Below are 9,826 nucleotides of genomic sequence, written 5' to 3' on the forward strand. Positions count from 1 at the left end.
TAACTTCATATTGCTATGCATCAAAACTCATTGCTTGCTCTGTTTTTCTCAACGAGACTGTCTCCATCTGCACATCCGGTGGGTTCAAAGTGTAGTCATCCTCCATTTGTCATCATTTTAGACCAGAACATGCACAGATACCTCATGTAGGTGGCGTCTTAAATCAGCATACCGGGCTTCTTTCCCAAAATATACTAGTCAGCAGGCATCTCACTGAATGTGTGTTGCCTTGTGAGTGTGCTCTTGGAGCCAAGATATTTTTCACCCACTACCTTCACACTACAGGGAGAGAGCATGTCCTTTCTTCCATAGGCAAATGTACCAAACAACACATGTCTAAGTTAGTAAATCTGTCATGACACCGCATGCACACACATATCTTCCACATTCCACAGCTCTATCATAGCATTCTCAAGGCATTTCAACACATCTGCCCGACGTTTTGATAATGTATTCACATATAATGCTTTTCATTAGTTGATGCGTGATGTGCAGAGGTTGGCAAGGGATTCTTGAAAAAGCAATTTGGTCTTGGAAAAAAGATGTAACCAGTCCACCCTGATTAACTCTTGTGTCCTCTTTTTAGACTGTGTCTTTGTAAATGTGTCTGTTCTGCTAGTTGTCTCACAACAGAAACCTATGGTATATGTACTTCAAGTTGTCATGCTTGGCCCCTGCTACACTCTGTTTCCATGGTTTCCCTGTCTCATGTCTTTATTTTGCTTTCCTTCCTTGTTGTTCTGCCCCGCATTTAAATTTTCCCACCTATAATTTGTATCACCTGTGTCTTGTTAACTCCCATTAGTACATGGTTTTCCCTGCTAGTTCACTGGTCATTGTAATTCCTTGCCTCTGTTTGTAATCCATGCTTTGTGTTTTCTCTGCCTGTGGTTGTTGTTAACCTAGCTTTTATTGTACATCCTTGCTTCCGTAAGTTGTGTTATTTCGTTATAGCCTGCTTCCCTTTTGTCATCGTGTTTTGTTTTTGTTGTTGTTTATCATGTACCCTGCTGCTCTCCGTGATTGCTCTATGACCCTGGACTGTTCTAACCACTCTGATTGTGGATTTGATCATAATAAAACATATGCTCTCAGCATATGCTTCTGGCTAGTGATCGTTCCATGTTACAGAAGTACATATACCATAGGTCTGTGTTCCCAGTCCTAATATGCTTACCCAAAACCAAAGGCATTGGGATATCCATTAATGCATGAAACTAATAGTGAAAGGTTAATAAGACATTTCTCTGGGGCATTGAGGAGAACAGGTAGGAAGCTGAATTTGAAGGGAGAAGAGCTTGGACCACAACTGTGTACGTTGAAAAGCTAAGACCCACATCTAACATCATACCACTGAACATGATTATAATGTGGGTGTTGTGAAGGTCACTGGCTTGAAAGTGCACTTTTCTTTTTTTTTACAGTCTGTTGTAGAGGTTCTCGCTTCTGTGTAGGACACATCCAGCAGTGTGATTATTATTTAATTCTGTGGAGACCAGCATTTTTTTTTCTTCAAATGCTATGCCTACTCATGAAACATTTAAGAAAGATGTCTTTGGAAAGGAGGGTATCTGGCTACATAACACACAATATACTTGTAAATGAGCCCTTTCTAGATTTAAAAGGAACACAGTAGCAAAATTCTTTTATGCTTGCCATGGCTGAGCAGAGGGAACTCAGTTGCAGTCACTTAGCATGCTGTGGTGCTCAGGTGCAGGTGGCTTTGTGCTGGGTGTGAGTGAGTTTTCACCTTGAGCAGGAAGGGACAGGGACCAGGAATGAGTCAGTTTCTCAGCAGTGTCCTGGAGAAAAACCAACCAGTTTCCCTTCCGCTGCTCACAGCTATATGCTTCAAAGCTTGCAGTAAATGCCAAACTGCACTCAGGTGTATGAGAATGCACAGGCTATTGTGTTCACTGGCAACCAGAAAGAGGAAGAGTGTATGTTAGCTGATATAATTGAAAATAATAGCTTGATTTTTAAAATGTTTTGGAAGCGTTTCAGCTTAGTTTCAACTTGTCCTAAATTAAAAACTCAAACTTTGCCAGAATTATTGCCCCTTACCTATATCTTTTCACTTCAGGTCAGTGTCTACATCAAAAATAAACATTTTCACACTATAGTAGCTGGCCAAAAAATGCCAGGGTGCTTCCAGAAAGAAGTGAAACTCATTATTGCAAACAGGGATGCTGTAACAATTGTGTGCACACAGTATACAAAACTACCTAATTTACTATTGAACAATATTTCGCAGAAGGCACATATGTGGTAGGTATATTATGGTAACTAAGCTCATTAACTGATGGCATAGCAAGCAATATCCTCCTTTCTTATGTTCTTTTAGCAGGTTTACTTACACAAAAGTGCTTTGAGGGCAGAATAAAAAACTATTGGTTTTGAGACATAACCAATCTAATTATAGAGGAGACCGAGGTGAAGATTTAGAAAAAGCTTGCACTGACATTTGAAAAAATGTCTCTACAGTTTGACATTTTCAGAAATTACCCAATATAAGGTAATGTCTTTCAGGAGTATGAATGTGTTGTTTGGAGAGAAAAGAGCACACTTCCTGCAAAGGTAAGCATTTTTTATTTTGAAATTGATTTGTTAATCTTGAGTTTATTTTGCTGAGCTAGTTTGTGTCACGTTCGCCCCTCTCTGGTGTCACGGTTCCCATAGCAATGCCACCATGTTTGTTTACTTCCTGGTTTTGGTTTCGTTCTGTTTTCTTGTTTTGTTTTGCTTTTTTTGGTCCGCCCCTAGTTAGTTCTGTTACCTACCTGTTGTTGTAATCACCTGTATCATGTTAGTCCTCATTAGTCTCTCTGTATATATGCCCTGTGTGTCCACTTTGTCTTAGCGAAGTCTTGACTACTCGTCATCATGACTGAGCAGCTCAAAGATTTAGAGGACATTATTAAGAAAGTGTCCGACTTCCTTGCACTTCCTAATGGTAGTACAGAGAAGAAACGACTCTGAGATTTAGCCGCTAATCGACTGGCAGATTCCCCGGACTGGCTATATGGAACATGTGGTGAGGACTAGGGCCCTGAGGGACTGCAAAGGGGCTTCACCATCTCAGTGTTCCCCTGTACTACAGGCTCCAGACCCTGGTGGGGAACGTGACTTTCAGTCTCTGGACCCTGGCGCACTTGTGTCCGGCACGCTCGGGGATGCTCAGGCCGCGTCTGCAGTGCAGCAGTGCTGTACACCTAGACCCATCGCCTGCCACAGCTTCGTCTCCAGACCCACGCATGGAACATGCTGGACATGCTCCAGACCTCTGAGACCCGCCACTACAGAAGGAAGCCACCCAGTCTGTTCCTGTCCCTGATGTGGAACCAGCCACCCAGCCTGTTCCAGTTCCTGTTACTGGCGTGGAAGAAGCCACCCAGTCTGCTCCTGTACCTGTCTCTTCCATAGTGAATGATGCCCAGCCAGCTCCTGTATCTGGCGTAGTGGAGGATGCCCTGCCAGTTTCTGTCTTCAGTGTGGAGGAAGCCACTCAGCCTGTTCCCGCACCTCGTACCAGACCTATCCCCAAACCTCGGGCTCTCCTGTGCCACTAATGGCTGCTTTGCGTGAGCCTCCCATAATGCTCAGGACTTCTGAGGCAACATCCTATAGCTGGCCAGTGACTCATGATGACTCTTTGTTGGCTTCCCAGACCCCAGTGTTTCCTGTACCCTCTGTGGTTATGAAGTCTGCACCCGTGACTAGCCCCATGTTCCTCCCATCACCTGTTCAGGACACCATGTTGATGTCTGTTGTTTCAAGTCCCAATTCCTCTTGTGGTACCTGTGTTGATCCCATGTGTCTGCCTCTGTTTCTGCTCCTGTACCAGTGACTGGATCTGCTCTAATGCCTATGACTGTCCTTGTTCCTGTCCCAGTGTCTTTTGTACAATCAGTAATCCATTCCATGGTTCAGTGTCCTGTTTTACCCATCCAGTCTTGGTTCTGTTCCCTGGTTTCTTGATTTATTAATTTTATTTTGTGCATTACAGGTTTTGGTTTCCTTGTGTTTCCTTGTTTGGGTTTATTTTGCTCCCGTCACCTAGTTAGTTCTGTTACTTACCTATTATTGTAATCACTTGTATTGACATCACCTGTATCATATTAGTCCTCATTAGTCTCTCTGTATATAAGCCCTGTGTGTTCAAGGTGTTTTGCAAAGTCTTGACTACTTGTTTGGTATGTTTTTGTATTCTGGTTTGTTTGGTCTCTGCCTGTTTGTTGTTGTGTGTGTTTGTTTTTTTTGTTTTTTTGTTTTTTTAGATTTCCCTCTTTGCCTGTTCCCTCTGTTTTGGTTTGTTCATGGACTGACTTCTGGATTACAACCTTGGCTTGTGTACTTTGGATTCTGATTGGACTCAGCGTGTTCTCCTAAGAAAGCTGCATTCGTCTTACTGTGAGTGACTCTGTCTCTGTACATGCACAGAACATTACAGCTTGAGTAAGGAAAAAGCCTTTATTTGGCTAGATTGCTAGCCAGCTGATAAGATATGTTATGAGGCTAGTTAACAGAAGTACTGTTAAGATGTTTTAAAATGCCCTCATCCATTAGGGGAGTGACTCAAGATTGAGGAACTCTATATACTCTACCCCAATCCGTTGAGGGTGATGTATCCAATAAAGTAAGTGTGTTTCAAGTATGTTTCAAAGCCCTCTAAATCCTGAATCCTCTGAATTTGTCATAGACTCTAGAGAGCTGTGAGACACTGAAGCTCTTGAAGCATGTTCCACCATTTTATCTTAGTGACTTCTATGTTTACTCTCAAGTTGGGTTTAGGCTGGGTTTAGGCACCTGTACACAGGCCACTGGTTTATGCCTTTTTGATCTCTTGTAGCAGAAGATGGCAGCACTAATGCAGACAGAGGCTGGTGATGGGGTTGTCATGTTCTAAATGAGGTAGCATGTAATCCAGCTGCAATTGAAGCAATCTGCTACGGTCAGGACGGGCTTTTACTTTTGGCCGTGATTATTTTTCATGGGTGTGATGCGTGACAGCATGATGGCTGATTTTCTGCTGAGAATATGTAGCTCCCATGCGGAGCTCTATGTGGGAGAATATGCAGGTTCGAATGGGTTTTGCAGAGAAGTCTGAAGGACAGTGTTGTCAACTCCACAGCCTCTTTACAATTCATAACTTGATGTGTAGTACCCTCCTGCTAGGTGGATGATAACTGACTAGTTTCTGGATACTAGAACTCATTGTGGGAGACTCTTTATTTTGAGCCTGAATATATTTCCTGGCATGACCTTTTTTTTTTTTTTTTTTTTTTTTTTTTTTTTTTTTTTTTTTCATATAATTTTTTTAAAATTTGGGTACCCAATTTTTATTAATGAATTACATTAATACATTAATTTAATTTATTTTTTACAGACACTCACATTTACATGTTTATATACAAGTCTATTTTTAAAGAACATTCTCAATTAGACATTCAGAGTTTTCTTTCTTATATTTTGGATTGTGACTGTTGAAATTGAGTGTATTCATATAATGGAGGAATTTTTGTTGCTGTTGAAAATGTTATTTCATTACCTGCAAACTAAAAAGATTAATTTAATACCTCTTATTTTACCTCTATATCCCTTTGGAACTTCATTAAGAAGAGAGAGAGAGAGGGAGAGAATTATAGACTCAGTTATATCTTTGCTTCAGTCCAGACATTTTTCTTACTGAATGTAGGTAGTATATCACTACCAGACCCTGTATAAATACTCCTTGTCAGTAAAGACAACTGAATTTTTTTTTTTTGTTTGTACTGCATACCTGGTTACATTAGCTATTTATTGATGTACAGTACAATAGCATGTTTGGCAACCATATACTTTTATTTTGGAGCCAGTGATTTGGCTTAATTGAGTTTAGTGAACCACAGCTTGTATCCCATATTTTGGTACTGGCAAGTTAATTTATAAGCATAGTCCTGAGGAGCTATTTATTATATATAGCTGTATTCAAATAATTAACTAACATTAGCAGAATTAACTTGCTATCAACTGACCTAATAATGTAGCTAGCTGGTTAGTCTAATAAAAGGCCTTGCATCATTAAAGTTAGCTCTACAAGGTAAACCCAGATGTTAAGTTCTCTCTGAATCAATCTTTTTTTTTTTGTTCTGTCCTCAGATCACTTCTGTGTAAGTAAAACAAGTGAAACTCCCAGATGTTTTTTTGCTAGAAACTGAGTGAAATCTTAGACATTGAATAATATGTTGCAGTAGCTCATCTGTTGCTTTTCATATTCTTTTAATTATTCTTCTTCATCAATAATTTCATATAGTTTGTGTTTCATGTTGTCTCACTAGCTGAGAAGGGTCTGACTGCAGACCTCCAGTAAGAGACCCATCTCTCCAGCAGGAGAATGCTGTGACATCATCTGAGGGTCTCTCACAACAGGTGGATGTTTTTAATCCACCATGGCACGCCATGCTCCTCGCTGCTTTATTCATGTTCCAGAATAAGTACGTAAGCTTCAAATTCCATTAACACATTTTTGAAGAGTTCATGTTATGAATAGTTTGGAGAATTATTCTTAGCCTGTTTCTTAAGACTCCCATCACCTCCCATCATAATTAGTTATACGGTGGATTGTAAGTGAACTTGGCTGACTATCACATTGTTAACTTATTCAATAATTTATATAATGACTACATATTACAAAAATTTAAATGTCAGTACATATGCCTTCTAGTGTACCCATTAATGCTCTGTGTTCATATAACTTGATTTCACCAGTAAAATCAGCACTCAAAGGTCACATATGGAGGGGCTGGTCCATTTTTGGCTTTGTAGGCAAGCATCAAGGTTTTAAATCTGATGCAGGCAGCTACTGGAAGCCAATGAATGGAGTGTAGCAGTGGAATGATGTGTGTGTGAACTTTGGACGAGTTGTAGAGGTCTGATGACCTGTGACCTGAGCTGTGATGACCAGTGACCTAGTACTGTGACCTGAGCTGTGTGCCATCTGTTAAACCACTCAGCCTGCTTTCCTTTTAGCTCTTTTTCTTTCCTCTCAAAAATACTGAGCTCCAACAATGTGGATTTGAGGGTGGCTGAGCTAAGAGGAAGTGGAGGCCAGATGTTGCCCCGTCATCAGTTTTGCTGGAGATACTTCATGAGCTGAATGAGTGGCCCTTTATGCCATGAGGGTTTTGTGAGCAGCATCTTTTTTTTGTAGCATGGCTTTCACTGTGCTCACAGCCCACTCGGCCTCCCCATTACTTTGAGGTTAAAGGGGGTCAAATGCACAAAACTATAGTCATTAGTAAGGTCCCCAGACTCAGTTAAGAAAAATTGGTGAGTCAGTTTATAAATGTTAAGAGAATTTCCCAACATAGATGACCACACTAACAAATCGCTTGACATCAGTAAGATCTTTCAGTGCTGGCATTCCTGCTATGGCTTTTATCTGGTTTGGTCAGCAGCACTTATTATACAGCTATATGTATGGAACTTCACTTGCCCCACTGCAAACTGACATTTGTTATTCAGTGTCAGACCTTGCTTGCTGAAGCCTCTGTAACATTTTGGGAAATCGGACACTGTTCCACATGTGTAGCCCCAAATACCAGGATATCAGCATAACACAGTACCTTCCAAGCCCTCCAACATCTGTGTTAAGGTGATTATGGAAATTTTCATGAGCTGATGAAATCCAAAAGGGAACATGCTGAAAACAATACCAAAAGACATGATGAAAGTTGTGAGTGGAGCTGAGTCTTTATGCAGAGGAATCTGCCAAAATCTAGCAGAAGCATCTATTTGGGGGAAAAAAACAAAACAAAAAAACTGTTGAGCCTGCCAGCTTTGCCAGTGTTTCATCCACTTCTGTCTCTCCCTGCACACACTGTCATGTAAACGGTATCAGACAACACAAATGTGTATTTTTACCATTTGTCTTTGGTATCACAACCATCCCTGAGCACCAAGTCCTCCATTCGTTTCAACTCCTCTTGTTTCATTAAACACAACCTTTTTCATGACAGGCAAGGGCCCTTGTATTGGCACTGCTGGAGCAAAAGAAGTTAATTCCGTACATTTAAATTTGCATTCTCCATTAATCTCTAGACCACAGACGACTTTGGGATGCAGTTCTTTGAAGATTGGGTCGTGTAGTTATTGGCCCCACCATTCTGAGCAAGCCCAGCTCTCTTGTAGCTGGCAGCCCAAACACTGAAGAGCCCAGGTTAGACACTACAAATACAAGGTGCATTACTGTTCTTCCCCATGACTTATTGCTTTTTCCAACTGTCCCTTCACATGTATTGCTTGATTTTTGTGGCTCAGTGGAGAGGCCCATGTCATCTCTCCAAGTGCATGTGTGCAGGAATGGTTGTGACTGCAGCTCCAGTATTCAGCATGAACAGTATCAGTTTGTAATTGATTTGCAGAGGTCATTTCTCTCTAGAACAACACCTCTACTCCGTCAATCACTTCATTTTCATATTTCATCCTTTTCCTTTTTTACAGAAAGCCACAAAATATCCTCTTTTAGGACAGTTCCTCCACTTACACTCATGTGTTGGGCAGGCAAGAAATGACTTGGCATGTGCCTTTCCACATCATTCATGTCTTTTATTAAATCCATTCTGTGTAGCTCTCATTTGACTTTGTATTAGTGTTTCTCTGTGACCATTTTTGGTTTACTTTAAATGTGCTGGGCTGTTGTTCTTCATGCTGTCTTTTTGCAGTGATTGCTTTACAGTTCTGAATCTATCTGTAGCTTCTCAGACAGCATCTATTCCGAACACGAGTCTGTCTCTGGTCATTTCAAAGTCAAATTTATTTGCATAGTGTGTTTTACAAGAGCTGTTGTCACAAAGTAACTTTACAGATGTCTGAGTCCAAGCCTCCAGTGAGCACGCCAAAGGCAACAGTGGCAAAGAAATCTAGAGCCTGAGGAAGAAACCTGGAGAGGAACTGAGACTCAAAGGGAGCTTATCCTCCTCTGGTTGACACCAGACACCACAACAGGAGAAAAATAAGCAATAAAGATTGGAGGAGGAAGCACAGCAGGATGTACCTCAGCAGATGGAAAAGAAAGATTAATCACAGTCAAATAATAAAGCATGCAAAATAGAGGTATGCAATTAGGGTTGCAATAATAGCGACATTACTGCAACAATGGTTGTGATGCCTAAGGCAGAGTTGAGTTCATTACCCTCAGCACCATAGTTTGTTTTTCCTTTTTTTTTTTGCTTTGTTTTTGCTGGTAACAGTAGCAGAAGTGTATATGGTGTATGATATGGTATATAAACACAATAAGCACTGCTTAATTATCATCATATCATCCTCCATCCTATGTTCAAGTTCTTCTGGAGAAACAAAGCATTCCAGTTGCTGGTCACTTCAGCTTCACAAGTGAGGATTTCTTTTGTGGGTATCTGTTTATTATTTATTTCTAACCTTCAGTAATTGTGATATCCACAGATTGTATTTACTTGAATGTATACACACAATATGCAGACACAAAAGAAGCATAAACAGTTGGAGTTAGGTTTTAACTGTAAGTGCTTATAATACAACTTAGGGACATTCATAGATATGTATAATCTTACAGAAAAATGCTCTAGAAGATTAATATTACACTTAACCAATGAAAGAGAAATAATACACTTAAATAACCAATGAAAGTGGCTCTCAATAGAACAGTAGAGGGAGCGCTTAAAATTTTCAAAAAAGTGTGGACAAACCTGGGAGGATGAGAAAGGTCCTTCAAATGATGTGAAATAAAAAGTCAAAGTAATATAAACAATCGGCTGAGCTCAGATGATGTTGGGGGTGGAAAAAAATCAGGGGTGAGTAAACTGAACAT

The sequence above is a fragment of the Electrophorus electricus genome, chromosome 4, assembly GCF_013358815.1.
Source record: "Electrophorus electricus isolate fEleEle1 chromosome 4, fEleEle1.pri, whole genome shotgun sequence".
NCBI lineage: Eukaryota > Metazoa > Chordata > Actinopteri > Gymnotiformes > Gymnotidae > Electrophorus > Electrophorus electricus.